The sequence below is a fragment of the Castanea sativa genome, chromosome 3 (assembly GCF_040712315.1).
Source record: "Castanea sativa cultivar Marrone di Chiusa Pesio chromosome 3, ASM4071231v1".
In the NCBI taxonomy this organism is placed as follows: Eukaryota; Viridiplantae; Streptophyta; class Magnoliopsida; order Fagales; family Fagaceae; genus Castanea; species Castanea sativa.
The window spans coordinates 5,545,634-5,561,007 of NC_134015.1; positions in this window are offsets into that span (position 1 = coordinate 5,545,634).

A 15,374-nucleotide genomic window follows, 5' to 3' on the forward strand; every position below is an offset into this window, starting at 1 on the left:
TTAAAGGAGGACAACAATTAAATTAAATCAAAAGGCTTAAGAGTGAAATTATTTTTCTAGTTTGCTTTTTCTGCCACTGCATATAAAATATGTTGATTAAAAATGATGTTGGAACTCAAGTTAGAGTGTGTGTGTGTATATATATATATATATATATATTTTTTTTTTTAAGTTGCTTAGAGATTATTTTTGTTTTAACTCAAGTTGAAGGTTAAGATATTTTTTTATTATTTTAAAGTTGAAGGTTGTAAGATGGTCCCTAATTTCATTAGGATTTTTTTTTTTTTTTTTTGGGTAAATGGCTAAATGATTGAAGGGCACTCATCCCTCTATGTGGGGGTTTAATTCAAAGTATGATTTATCTCATTTACACTTAACTCACAAAAATAAAAAATAAAAAAATTACTAAGTAGACGTAGTATTTGTTGTGAACATGGCATTTTTTTTTAAAGAGTATTTACAATTATTAGGTGAAGTGGTGAATATTGCAAAAGGATTGTTAGCATCTATTAGAGATGATGTTCGAACTCAAGTTAGAGATTATAAGATGTCCCTTTTGTATTAATGGCTATATGATTCAATGGCATTTGACCCTTTACATGGGATATAATTTGGGGAATGAAACCTCTCATTTTCATACTCACACACGCAAAATGTCTTACTATTAATTTGCAGCCTCATAGTTGCTTTCTTTTCTGGTGTTCTTACTTTTTATTCTGGTTGAATATTTTTCTATTTGCAATGGAAGTATCATATTTTCCCAACAAAAAAAAAAATGTCTACTATTTGCTGTCTTTTTTTTTTATTGAATAATTATTTCAAATTTAACAAAAAAAATTTAAGAAAATTCTTGAAGGTGAGTGATAAAATTTTATGTTTTAGGATGGAGAAAATTTTCTTACCGAGAGTGGAGAAAGATTACTTTCACTATCAGTTAATGTCTTATTGGTTTTAAACTTAATTATATAGTATTGTGCTTGTAGTTTATAACAAATGAATGAAACAAGTTTGCATGTCTTACATTTCAATACATATTTTGCTTGGAAGAAAAAAAAAATAAAGAAGAAGATGAAGAGTCAATAAGATTTATATAAAATTAAAGGGATTGAAAACAAATAAGCCCTTAGGAATTAAGATTCTCTATATTTTAAAGAAAACTAAGATAATGTCATTACTTGTTAGACTTCGTGACAGCACACACATATTGATATTCAACACAAAAAGAAAAACATTATCTGATAAACAACTTTGAAGGTTTTTTTATGTATTTTTTTTACCTTATAAATATCTTTTAGAAATTATGTAAATTTAAATTTGAAAGTACTACAACTAATACAATCCTCAAAGCTTTTAGATATAAAGTGAGATTCCAGAATACACATCCTGTATAGGGTCAAACAACAAACAGCTTTCTCTCTCTCTCTCTCTCTCTCTCTCTCTCTCTTCTTGGACACTTGGACTGGACTCGTCTCTACTGCATACAATGTGACACAGTATTATTTGAAAGATTTTTTCCCCTTTACTTTATGAAAAGAAAAAACAGATACCATATGCTAAGAAAGAGTATAGAGTATACCCTCTACAATGTCCATCCTTAATCAAGTACTTTGTCTCTTATGAGTTAAGATTTCTCTTAAATTTGACAAAAAATTAAATTTAATAGTTTGAGACAAAGTGCTTATTCGATCCCACTGGTTAAGGAAGATGTGCTTAGCTTTTATTTTTAAAGTTTGGGAGAACATTGTAACTAATTATACCATAATTATGAGAAGGAAGTGCAAATTAACCCTAAAAACTACTTACCAAACAACATATCCCAAGTGCTAGCAGTTGTAACTTGTAAGACCGGACAAACTTAGCTTGCAAATATTGGATTTTCTGAGTGATTTTCCTATGCTGAGGTGAGTAATACCTCACAAAAATAATATGAACTTTTTCACGTAAGTACAGTGATTTGATGCAAGGTTTCATTTTTTATTTAAAATGGATTGATGATGAAAATGGTCTTCTTTGGGATTTTTTAAGGTCTTAGATAAATGTACCATACTTATTTACTGTAATGTGAGGTGAAACTCTGTGAAAAGGAATGTAAAATCATATACTGAATGATATATAAAATGCATTTTGAAAAGTGGTAGCAAAAAACAAGAATTACCCAATCATGATACAATGTCGTACATTATTTGACATCTATATGTATGTTTTGCCCCATTGTAACATGCCCCATGTTTAGCAGGTTAAAAATTCTCTATGCTTTTTGCTTGAATGCAATACCATCCATCACTTTCCAAAATAAGAATGTTAAGGGTAAAAGTTGCATGACCTCCTTTTCTGAATTAGAATGCATAAATGTCTATATCTTGAAGGACACAACTTTTCATTATTGCATCGACATGATAGCATTCAAAACCCTACAATGAACTATTGATCCAGCAACAACAAAAAAACACCCTAGCCTACAATGAACTGATTTTTGATTGAGATGGGTCGTCTACAGCATGTGCGCATGACCTTGTTTATGATCATTTGTGTACATAAAGTAATTGATGAAGCTCATAAATTTCTTGCCGTGACACACATACAGTGTATATTGACACTCTTATGCCTTTTAATTTAGCCTCAAGAAATCAGGTCTTATTGTGATGGCAAGTATCTTCCACCATAAACAATAAGTCGTGAATTTAAGTATGAGAACTAGCATTTCCACACACACACAAAATCAAGGTAAGATTGCCTACTAACCATCTATCTTAGACTCTCGAAAAAGTGAGAAATTTGGGCATTAAGTATGACAATTTTTTAGATGAGTTACACAGTTAGGTTAACTAGTAAAATAAGTTGTTAAATAAAGAACCTAAGTTCCAATCCTACTACCTACACCAAAAAGGAATTTTATTAATATTTTGATCTAATTGTATATAACAATCATCATGGAGTAAACAATGTATGATTTAAATCTCATCGAGTCTATAATAATAATAATAAAATGGCCTTTAGAGGATCAATATGTGCTTCAAATATTATATTAAACAAATTAATTATACAATCCATACCTAGATCTCCTAAAAATTTAAGCAAAGTTCAATGAATTAGAAAAAAAAGAAGTAATTAATCATATAATATGAACTACATTGCTGTTTTCTATAATTTCAATGTAAAATGTTTTAAGTTTGAATTTTTATAAACTAGATTAGTCTGGTGCATGGAAAAAAGTTCAAGCGTATAGTTTCAAGACAAGCACAGTTAGTTGAAGATTGAGACTTCCAGGTGAGGGGGTGTCCTTTTCCCACCAAATGACCAGTTACCAAGACCTAACCAAGTCAAATGAAGGTCTAACTGAACCAAATTTGGTTCTTTTCATTTACTTAACTCTTTCTTAATTCTTTATCCAAAATTAAATAACTATTCTTAATTCAGTTAAACCCCCTACAAAGTCATGTCTTAGGGTTTGATTTTGCACAAAAAGAAAGAGAAACATAGTCAATTCTCTGGGTCCATTCTAACACTTTCTGCAGACAATGATCTTAAATTAAATTCAATTGGTCCCCTTCCTAAGCCTAATTTAATTGGTCCCCTTCTAGGAATTTAATTGGTCCACAAAAAGAAAGAGAAAGTAGTGTATGTTTATTTGATAGTGAGTGGAGAAGATCATTGATGACTCATTTCTTAAGAGCATATTGTAGCTGCCTAAGTCTTCTGGGCCAACCATATATGATGGATGATTAAAGGAAGGTACTTGTTTTCTCTCACATTTTGCTCTTTTGATGCAAAAGTTGTCCATCACTAGACACTGCATTACCCTGCATTCTCATGCATTTTACTTGGTCCAATGTTCTTTTAAGAATCCCTACACTAACATGCCCTTGTATTCTCATATTCTTGGTCCAGTAAGACCCTTTAATGATGCAAAAAAATCTCTGTAAGTCAGTGGTCCAATTGAGTTTTGAAAGACCTACCAAAGAATAACACAATAAGTTTGACGTAATATTGTCGTGGTGTCGGTCAAAACTCCTCCAATACTTAACACTCTCAATATTGGAATTTCAAATTGTAAAAAGTATTTTTGGTCGAACTATACCCATCACCCTTAATAATCTAAACAAAAGCACAAAACATGCATTTGTTACAGAAAACTTTAATTTGTTCAAAATCTTTCCTTTTTTTTTTTCTTTTTTTTTGTCTAGGAGGGGACTGGGGATTCTGAAAAATCAGAATGCTCAATCACAAAATACTTCCCCAAACAAAATTGGCATAACATTTCTGGCTTTATCATCTCAAATGTTCTTCATAATGCACCCCTTATATTCAAACGTTGCCATGAACTAAAAGTCCACACCTCAAGCATTTGGCTCCTTCCTATTACTCAAAAAATAAAAATGTTCTTGACTACTATCTACCTTCAGTTTTGGACATGTTATCATACAAAATTAAGATATTAAGGCCAACCATATTGTAAGGTATAAAAGAAACAATATAGTAAGGTATTTTAGTTCAGAAATAATACCAAAAATTATCATGGTTTAATAATGTTATTCCAGTTAATTTAAATGCTAAAAAAAAATTACACAAATGATTACATTTCACTTATTTAGCCTATAGGTAGTGAGTAGTGATTACAATTTGGTTGGTGTCAATGATATGGATTATTTATTAATTAATCTCTCAAATTTGACTCTAAAAATTGTTGGATTAGATACGTTCAATTGAACCGTGTGACTAAAGTCCATAGGTTGTCTTAATCTTCCAAGCCAAAAAGATAAAGCTATAAATTCTAACCCTTTATTGTACAAATGGCTTGTCAAATTATTATTCCCAATCCCCTTTAATGTTATATTAAATCAGACATGAAGTTTGGAGAAGAAAGAAAGAAAAGATCATGATATATAGTCCCATCACATATCAAGAGCTTAGTCCTAAAGCTTTGATGTTCTTTTAGGGGGAAAAGATTCTATTTTATGGAGTGAAAAACACTATCTTTATTCCAGCCCTTATCAATATTCAATCCCCCTCCCCCTCCCTCCAATTATCATAACTAGGATGGTCCCCAAATATAATGCTACCAGCTGAAGAAGTTTGAGTGGCTATGCATATATATGGTGATATAACACTACTTCCAATTCATTGAATTGGACATCACGTGAAAGCTAAAGCCCTATCTTTGGGGGTGAAAAGGGAGTAGTTGAGTTGTTTCTAGAATAAAGGTGATTCCAGCCTTAAAAATATGAAGATTTAATACATGCAAGGTTTGGTGAACTCATAAGTATGAGAGAGAGAGTTATGATACAATTATGGGTTAGAAGCCTGCAATTAGTATATAGTTTTGGGAAATCTTGTGTTAGATTTGATGTGCTAAGACATAGCCTAGCAATGAGCATAAAGCAAAGTATTCTTAAACCATTTTACTAAAGAATAGAATATGCTGTCTATATGAAGCAGCCTATGTTTGGAGGGGCTTTTTCTTCTTTACACAATAAAATTCAAACCCACCCCATGAAGGTAAACTTGGTAATTTACCATCAGCATTGGAAGGGTTCGTTGAATAAGACAAACCCTATGGGAAAACAATAATATTGAAACAAGCTTACAACTAAGAAATGTAATTGTTAGAGCTTCCAGTTCTTTTACAAAAGTTGTGTGATCACATTCATCTACCCTGAAAAGAGCTAAGCTAGCTGTAAGTGCACAATTGCACATGGACCCAAAGACAATCACGGGTTCAGGCCCAATGAGCCTTAAACAATAAAATTTGTAGAGTGTGGGCTTGAAACCTAGGTTAGAAGTACTGGGAGCTCAATAACAGACTTTTATAAACAAATACAAGTAAATAACGAACAATAAATGCAATGAATCTCCTCGGACTCGAGCCGAGGACCACTTCTTTTGTATTTCTCTTTCTTCCTTAAAGATTACAATTTTTTCACTTCTCTCTTAGCTACCGCCCCATTCTTTGGCATTTACCCCCCTTTTATACTTCCTTCCTTGATACTTTTTGAACAGTGACTAGAAGTTTCCACCTCACTGTTCAGGGGTCACCTCCCCATTAATGCAGCCAGGGAGGTAGGTGCAGAGCCTTTAATGCGGAGGTGGCAGCCTTTACCCTTGATATTTTCTTTAATACTAGTGCATCTAGAAGATTCAGGATGTCCCCTTTTAACCACTAGTCTTTCCAGAGTTGTGCCTTGACCTTTATAATGAAATCTTGAATTCTCTAGGATCTGTCCGAGGTGAAACTCTCCCTCGGCTGTATCCTCGGACCCTCGGCATATGGGCCAACTCATAGAGTTTAATCCTGGAGCAGGTCGGTCCTCCATGTTACAGCCCAAAGGCCCATATGCCCACTTGGACCCTTTTACTCCCCACACTAGCTTAGAGAAGCTATGCATTAAGAAGCACATATACAAAAGTCAAATAGCAAAGCATATATATTTAAGCTGCAGGACTTGTCTTTGAGATTGTATTGATTTTCTGACAAATGGAGCGTGGTTTATACAACATCATTTACATTATCACGTAGAGAATATGCTCACTCTTGAAACTAAAGGCAGTTCAAATCGAACCTTCATAAAAGATAAGATTTTCTTTTTCTTTGGATCTTGAAAGGTAGAGAGAATTAAGGTTGAAACAATTGTCTCTAGTCTTGTAACCATGGTCCTTATGGTAATGGACCTTCATCAGTGGACCAAAAAGAAAGAGAGACTATCCCTTTTGAAACACATTGTAATTCAAGCACGTTGAGTTTGTTTAGAAAGAGCTTCAATGAAAAATGACCTTACTTGCTTGGTTCTGATTTCTTTGGAGGAAAAACTGTGACTTTGCATCAAGAACGTACTGTAAGGTTGATTGTCACTTTAGGGACATCCGACAAAGGTGGAACATTAATGTAGATTTCTGACTTTATATGTAAGGTTGTAAATTTCGTGGTCCAATCAACAACATCAATAATAACAACCAATACCTAATCCCAAAATTTTAGGATTGGTTATAAATCATCCATAAACTAATCACGGTAGGACTAGTATACAATATTCTTTGCTTGGAAATCGAGTATAGTTCCCAATAATATCTAAATACTCCAAATAAGATAAATATTCACTTTGCAATAAATTTAACAACACATTATTGTTTAAGCTTAAAAGATTTTACTCGAATACAAACATTTGTTGATTATATGGATTTGAAGTGTCATCTTACACCTAATTATTTCAAATCTACGTCTATATCTATATTCTATATATTACTAAAAGCTGAAACATAGTATTTAATGTTACTACGCTTACGTTGAACCACATCAGCAGCCATATCATCATCTTTTTGTTTCCAATTTTTCTTATATATTTTTTAAAACATTTTTTCATTAAATGTGACTTAAAAACTCCATTATTTAAAAATTAAAATATCTTTTAACCATTATTTTTATTATTAATTTTCCAAAACTCTCCCTCCCTTTTACCTCTTCATCTCCCCACTACTTTTTACCTTAATATCATTCTTTCTTTACCTTTTTATCTTCCTTTATTTTGACTTTTCTTATTCTCAACATCTTAATATAAATTTGACATTTTCTTTTTCATTATATGTATAGTTTTCTCACACAAAAAAAAATGTTACTTCTCTCTCTCTCTCTCTCTCTCTCTCTCTCTCTCTCTCAATTTGTTTTTCATTTTTTGTTTGATTTATTTTTATTTTTATTGCATCAATTCTTTAGTCTATATATTGCTAAAAGCTGAAGCGTAGCATTTAATATTGATATGCTCACATTAAGCTGCATCAGCAGTCATGTCATCATTTTTTGTTTCCAATTTTTCTTATATATTTTTTAAAACATTTTCTCATTAAATGTGACTTAAAAACTCCATTATTTAAAAATTAAAATATCTTTAACCATTACTTTTATTATTAATTTTCCAAAACTCTCCCTCCCTTTTAATTCTTCATCTCCCGACTACTTTCTACCTTAATATCATTCTTTCTTTACCTTTTTATCTTCCTTTGTTTTGACTTTTCTTATTCTCAACATCTTACTATAAATTTGACATTTTCTTTTTCATTATATGTATAGTTTTCTCACACGAAAAATGTTACTTCTCTCTCTCTCTCACAATTTGTTTTTCATTTTTTGTTTGATTTATTTTTAGTTTTATTGCATCAATTCTTTAGGTTGATGAATTTTTGTGTTAATTAGAATTCTACTTTGGGTTGATGCAATTTAGTTTTGTGTTTTAAGTTGTTATATTTTATATTCTCTTTGATTAAATATTATCTTACTGCATTATACATATAGTATATAATAATATAGTGTTATTATATTACATAGAATGACTTGGATAATATGATGTTTATTGTTATATATTTTATTTTTACTCTTTTTTCCTCTCATCTTATTTTATTCAACATTTAAATCCAATCACATCTTCCATAGTATTAAATTATGCAACACAAATCAAGAAAATGGCTAGACACAAACTTGCCTTCCTTTACCATACATTGGGGGAATCAAAATCTTTGTGTGATAAAGGATCATATAATATATAATTTAGATAACACCCTTTGAATGTGTCTAGGCCCATAGATTTAGCAATTTGTAGAGTTAAAAGGCTATTGAGAATGAATTATTATATATCAGTCTAAAAAAAAATATGAACTACTATATATCATTTAGATAAAAACTTTTATCATAGATACATTAATATTTTTTTTTGCCACAAATTTAAATCACGCAAAATTAATAATTTTATATAATGTGTTAGCATCGCCTCTGCTTCTTCTTCTTCTTCTTCTGCTTAAAAATATTATGTATCATCTTTAAAGGATGCCAATAATATTGATTTTATGGGAAAAAGTTACATAAATATTGAGAAAAAAAATGTTTTATATTACAATCTACTAAAAATGTTTTTTTTTAAATATTTAAACCTTTATATTTTTCATATCACTGACATGTTTTACACTACCACATGTGTTAACTTAAGTCTTAATATTCTTAAGTTGTTTCAACAAAAAGAAAAGAAAATGAAAAAAAAAAAAAGTTGTCACAAAAAAGGAGTTCATGTAAAGTTCTTGAAAAATCTGTTTTGTAAGGCCACCAAACTTAATAATTTGCAAATGTGGAACCACTCGCAACAATATCGACATAGTTATATAGTTCTAGCTAAGGCAATCGTGTATACTTTTAGTCTTCAAAAAACATGCATCTGCCAGTGGTTAAACGTTCATCTTGGGTAGTTTTAACTTTTCATATAATTTTACCTTTACATATTCATCTATTTTAATTTAGATTTTTTTTTCAAAAAAAAAAACTTTAATTTAGATATTTATAAGTAAACAATGAAATAATGATTCATGAATAATTAAAAAAAATCTATAAATATTTATCTTGTGCAGTTGTAACTTTACATATATATATATATATATATATATATATATATATATATATATTCATATAATTTAATTTAGATATTTATAAATCAATAATGAAATCTATAAACAAGGTAATTAAAACAATTATATTTCTACAATTCAAAAAGTCACAATTTCTTTTTTCTAAAAAAGGCCTTTTACATTTCCTAGGAATTATTTTTAAAAATTTTTATAATACCTTTGACATACCAATATCCTAACCACTTCATACATTAAAAAAATTTAAGTCTCATTATTACTTCCGTTAATATATAATGGATATCTTAATTGATTGAAACCAAACTAGAGAAATGTCTTTCATATTTCCTTGAAAATTTAGAAGGGCAAAAAAAAAAAAACCTTTGACATACCACTAATGTAACTATATCTATAACTATTTAAGCCATCCATGATATCTATTTCTTATTGATAACCATAAAATTTACAACTAGCAAGGGGAAAAAAATGAAATCAAACGTTAATTAATAACCGTTATATGAAAAATAAAAAGGTGGCCAAAAGGAGGAAGAAATAAATTAGAGATGGCTCTACAAAGGACATTGAAAACTTTATAGTGCAATAAAATCAACCATTACATTCACTTAATTAAATCAATAATCAACAATTAAGTATAATAATACAAAATTTAAACTTAAAACTAATCAAACTCTAACTAGGGAAGTTTTATATATATTGTAAGTGCACAATTTGTACCCGGTCCAATCACTAGATGGACTCAGGCCCAAAGAGCCTTATACAATGAAATTTGTAGAATATGGGTTTGAAACTTAGGTCATGGATGTTAGAGAAATAATAAACGGGCTAGATTGCTGCTATCTTATGCAAATAATAGATGAATATAACAAAAAACTCTCCTCGGACGTAACCCAAGAACCACTTATATTGCCTTTCTTTCTTTAAGCAAAAGATTACAATTGAAGTTAAAGTCTTTAATTCCTTCTCTCTCTTGATCTCTTTCCTCTAATTCTTCGATCCCCCTCTTCATACCTCTCTCGTCTTCTTATATCCATCTTCTTCTCTCTCATTTTTCTTCCACATGTAGCACAGATCTTCCAAATAGATACTTGTCATATCCACTACCTTCTTAAAGTCTTCAAACAATAGCTGGAAGGTTGAATATTACTGTTCAGAGGTCATTTCTCCATTAATGCGGCCAGGGAAGTAGGGGCAGAGTCTTTAATGCGGTGGTAGCAACATTTTCCCTCGATATTTCACATACGTTCTTTCTCTTTACAACAGTATAGAACACATCTTTACCCACCAGGCCTTCCAGAATTCTCTCCCCATACATAATGACACGTCACACGGTCTTTAGCTGACCTGACCGAGGAGACGTCTCTCCTCGGACAACCTCACCAATCTATCTAGCACGAGTCGACTTGTGGGCCTCGAAGGCTCTACTCAGACAGGCTTACACCACCAAATCAGGCCCAAGGCCCAAATGCATATTTTAACCGTTTTACCCCCCCTCCCCCCCCCCCACACACACACACGCACACACACACACACACACACACACACACACACACACACATATATATATATAATCATAATCTCCATACACCATGACTTAAAAAAATTTAATGAATAGTTCTACCTCTTATTTAATGTCTATGTTATGTAAATCATCAACCAATAAATATGCAATAATGGTAAAAAACATTATAGACAAGATTATGAAAAATATGATAAAACTATTTATTAAAAAAACTCTTTATAAATTCTAGGGATTAAAATAATATTTTACCTAAAATTCTATGTTATCCTGCGACTAGTTTTAATAAAACTCAAATTCTTCCATAACATTCATCAATAAAAGAAAGGGTGTAATTTTTCTCAAAAAATAAAAAAGAAAGGGTGTAATTTCATTCCCTTTTTTATGGTATAATCGTTTAAACTAAAATTTAAAATCCGATCCTCCTCTTTGAATACCTATATTGCAACCAACCATTAGTTCATTTGCCACTTGAAATCTTTTGGTGCAAGATGGGTTTTGCAACTCTCCAAATATCTTGACGGTAGCTTTGAGTATTTCAAATGAACATATCAGTGGAGGAAAAGCAATACATGATAGAAGAAAATGAAAAGATATTTTAACTAAATTTAACCAAAAACATTAGGAGTTACTCACAATACTGAAAATAATTAACATTGGGTTTCTCAATGTTAATATAATGACAAATGTCTTTCATCAAAAGTAAAAGGACGCAGGTTTGAGTTTGAGAATCTGTTTCTCCAACAACAACAAAAAATAAATAAATAAATAAATAAAATGGGGGGTGTCAAGGTAGCCTATCAATCATATTTCTTAAACCTCATAAAAAATTTAGGATTTTGTGCACTTAATACAACTTCTTCTTTTTCATTTTTTTTTATTTTATTTTTTTTATTTTTTCTCTTGCATATAATTTGTTTCTATCTTCATGTCAATATTACAGAAGTGTAAAAAAAAACTGCAATAGAATTTACAATGATGATATGAACTTTCTGTGAGCTCATAATAGTATGTCTCGCTAGTCAGAATGTGTCCTTTGGTGCATATAAAATTAGGCAAATGTTATCAAGCATCGATATGAATTTTCTGTGAGCCCATAATGCTATGCATTACTAGTCATCATAAGTCCTTTGGTGCATATAAAATTAGGCAAATGTTAACAAGCACTATACAGTGCTTGTTAAGGTTGAACTAATATAGGTCCACTTAATAAAAAAATTAAATAAATAAAAAAAAAATACATAAACTGGTCTTACGGCCTATTTTAATATATTTTTTTTCTCTCAATAAAGTTGGCCTTATAGTCTATAAAGTTGAAAAAAATAAATAAATAAATAAATAAAAAAAGACATAAAACTGCAAAAAGTGACAAAAAGCTACCGCACATGGACACCTTAACTAATAAAATCATTCAGTAGAGCCGATGTATTGTGCATTCTCTTCTTCCATAAGAATAGGCTTTACTTGTAAATCTTGCATACAAGACCCACCCTTACCTAAGAGAGATGTATATTAAATTGTACGGAATAATTATATTGGTGTACAAGAGTAGCAAAACATGGATGCCTCACCCTATTGGTGTACAAGAGTAGCATCAGCACAAGGCAAAGCCCAACCAGGTAGCAATGGGGCTCAGAGTTCAGAAATCAGATTTGTAGCATAAAATTTGCACATATTTGCATTGACTCCAAAACAGGCCCATTACCAAGTTAGTCCAAGCCCACATATGATAGAGTGAGCAGGATCTTTTATTTGTTTTTATAGTTTTTTTTTCTTAAACTTAAAAGCTAGACTTAACAAAGTTTCAACCCAGCTAATAAGGTGTCAATGAGAAAGCCCAAAGCTTTTTCTTATTTATTATGGGCTTTGCTTCTAACTTCAATCAGATGGCAAAAATTGTGTATCACCAAAAATTAAATTTCAAAGATCAGGAAAGTGATTTTTTTTTTTTTTTGAGAATAAATCAGGAAAGTGATCTTATTATTACTTAGTTAGCTATTTTTTTTTTTTTTAGAGATAGTTTCAACCTATAGCGTCCGCACCTGATGATAGTTTTTTATCATCAGACCAAGACATCAATCAGTTTTTGCCTTTTTGGTGTAAGGGGAGATTTAACTCTAGATCTCTTATTCAACCATTAGAGACTTTACCAGTTAAACTAACTATAACCCACAGCTAATTAATTCCTAGCAAGGCCCACCCCAATCCTGTTATTATTTATTACCCTAATTGTTTGATGAAACTAATGTCCCCGTCTTTAATTTATTCTTTTGGCTAAGCTAAAATAAAAGGAAGGCTAAGGTTTTAAATTTTAATATAGGAGAAATTATTGGGTGTGTTGGACCACGTCAGCCATATCCAATTGTGATAATACCATTAATTAGGCCGAGAATTTAGGGAAAAAAACATTGCTTTTAGCTTATGGAATTAATTTAAAATGACGCCTAGTTATAATTGCAACAACATTGGAGCACTAGAAAAATCAATGCTTTTCACTTCCAATATTCATAAGATGAGATACAACAATAATTGGACCTTAAAGTTGCTGATTATTCTTTTATAAACCTTATTATGGAAGAATCTAATTGGTAGCTGATTTGAGATTTACAACTCATTGGATTTATTACCTTCCCTAACTCAAACTAATTTACTCTATGAAAAATGCTAAAGACACAAATTATTTTACAAACTTTTGTATAATCTACTAATAGGGTGGATGATCAATAGTAAGTAAAAATGTGATGTTAGAAGTAAGCCCATTTGTGAACACTATAATAGTGTTGCTTGCAATAGGTGTCTCACACAACGGGTTATCTTATCTCATACACACACTATTTCTATTCATTCTAACATGTAAGATTTACTATTTTGTAAGATCCACTAAAAATGTGCACACTTGCATAGATTCCACTTGCATAAAATATCTATTACATGCAATGGGTACACTAAATTGGTTATTAGAAAGCATAAAACTCACGCATCATGATATGACTCATAAAAATTTTTAAAAAATTATCATAAAATAGAAAATAATACTCTCCATATGAAGTTTGACAATTAAAATTGAGCTCAAAATCTCTATCTACGCCAAAAAGAAACATATTAGTGTCTTAAAATAAAGAACAATAATTATTTAATAGATACCATATATTTCAAATTCTATCATAGCTATAAAAAAAATAGTTTAATGTAATTTCCTTATTCCATTTTTTTAATATTTGAGAATCATTTTCTTATTCCAATAATGGAGATGGTTTCCGTTATAAACAAATCTCCCTTTTACTTTTGTTTGGGATGGAAATTTCGTAAATAAATATAGCTAACAAGATTTTAATTACTTTTTAACTCAATTATCAAATCCTTAAAAGAAAAAAATAATTAAGAGGACAAAAGAAAAACGCCTTTTTGGTATTTATTTATTTATTATGCAAATTTGTTCAATCACAAAGGAAAAGTGCAAAGCACATTGAAGTTTGAACTACCTCTCTGTCTTCATATAGCTAATAATGCATGGTGATAGCTGCCAATAAAATGTAAAGGAATCTGTAATAGCCTAATAGCCAGGTCCCCTTAATTAACCGTTCTTCTTCTTCTTCTAATTATTTGTGCCAACAACCTTACAACTCATCCTGAAATATCATTTACATGCGCAAGTATCACTGAACGCATGCATATATAAATATTTTACTATAACTTAGTTCTAAATTAATATTAAAAAAATTGGGTACTTATAACAACTAACAAGTGTCTTGAGGGCATAGATTAAGATTAAAAAATGCTTAATTATGAGTTGTAATGCATAATTTTTTCAAAAAAATAAAATATATTTGTTAATAATTCATTGGCTTACAAGCACAATTCAATGTGGCTGTGTGAGTTTTTTTGAATATATGTATACAGTTTGACTTTATTTTTGAAAATTTTATTAAAATATTATTTAATAAAATATCAAATGAATCTTAATCAACACTCTTAATACATTCGTTGATAAATAAATAAAAAATCCTTTTTATTTTTTAATATATATATATATAGTAATGCATAGATACTATCAAATTCATAAAGATTTTACAACTCTGTAGTCATGTTCACCAGATCTAATTCAACTTATTTTACTTAAAGTAAAAAATTTCAAGTTTTACTTTTTTCTAAATAAAACTGTACTTTTATTCAATTTATTTTTTATGTCCAATAAACCAATGAAAATAAACTCTCTCAAACTAACACTTTAAGCAAGTTATCAAAAAATTAAGTCTAGCCAAAAGTTTATAATTATTTTATAATAAAATAGATAATATTACATTCAAATCTAAGAAGGTTGTGTAAAATCCTCATACAACTTAGGTTACCTTGGCATAAAAATAGGCTAAAATATTATTTTTCTTCCTAAATTTTGTTTTTTTTCCTGAATTTCAAAAAGTTAATTTTTCATCTCTAAATTATTGAAAATATTTCACTTTTA